The 1,141-nt window shown below is 42.3% G+C and overlaps 1 pseudogene; it reads left to right on the top strand.

Moving 5' to 3' along the window:
- The first annotated feature begins 207 nt into the window (after positions 1-207).
- Positions 208-1,141, top strand: part of LOC103208238 — a 2,049-nt pseudogene continuing 1,115 nt past the window's right edge.

Below are 1,141 nucleotides of genomic sequence, written 5' to 3'. Positions count from 1 at the left end.
TCACTGGGAGGTGCACAGAGTTAATGAGATGAATATATTGAGACTTAGAGAACTCCCATCACTTGTTCAAACCAGAATTCCTGCTCAGAGATCCTACTTGTAATAGCTTTAGCTTTCACCACATCGCATGTCTCTGGTAGCTAGAATGTATTCATTTGATATGAGTTGAAGGAAATCAACTGTTCTCTACTCCCTTTGTAAGTGAGGTGTCCTTTAGCCATGGATAGGGGCAATAATACCATGACTGAGTTCATCTTTGTGAGTTCACAACAGATCCTGTGATGAGGATGATTCTATTTGTAGTGCTTCTTGGTGTGTACTCTGTGCCAGTGATGGGAAATACCACACTAACAGTGTTGACTATAACAACTGCAGGCTCCACACACCCATGTATTTCTTCACTGGGCACCTGTCATTCCTGGATCTCTGGAATTCCTTTCTCTACACCCAGAAGATCCTAGTGACCTTCATCTGTGAGGATAAAAGCATCTCCTTTGCTGGCTGTGTAGCTCAGTTCTTCTTCACTGGTGCTTGTTGGCTACCATGACTTATGACCACTATGTGCCCATCTCCAACACCTTTCTTTATTCTCAGATTATGTCAAAAAGATTGTGCACATATTTGGTTACATACTCCTGTACCAGAGGTCTTGTCAATGCAATAATACTCACCAGCTACACATTCACACTGGATTTTTGTGGTGACAATGTCATTGATGACTTTTTCTGTGATGTCCCACCCTTGGTGAAGTTGGCATGTGATGTGAAATAGAGCTATCAGGCTGTTCTGCACTTCCTCCTGGCCTCCAATGTCATCACCCAACTGTGCTCATACTAACCTCCCACCTCTTCACCATTGTCACCGTCTTGGGGATCCACTCCACTCACAATTGCCTCAAAGCTTTCTCTACCTACTCTTCCCAATTGATCTCTGTCACCTTACATTATGGCTCTATTCATTAAATCTACTCTTGCCCAAGCTCCAGCTATTCTTCTCAGAAGGACATAATTGTTTCTGTTGTATATTGTGGTCTTCTGCATCATCTGTAGTCTGAGGAACAAAGATGTGCAAGACACCTGTTCCTTGTTCTATATTAGTGATCATACTCTGATCTGCACTAAAGAATGTACCCAAATAAAAT

The sequence above is a fragment of the Orycteropus afer genome, unplaced genomic scaffold (genome assembly GCF_000298275.1).
Source record: "Orycteropus afer afer isolate SDZICR_OR568_19922 unplaced genomic scaffold, OryAfe1.0 scaffold00419, whole genome shotgun sequence".
Lineage (NCBI taxonomy): Eukaryota > Metazoa > Chordata > Mammalia > Tubulidentata > Orycteropodidae > Orycteropus > Orycteropus afer.
The sequence above is the reverse complement of the archived record's forward strand: the minus strand, read 5'-3'. Positions and strand labels throughout refer to the sequence as shown.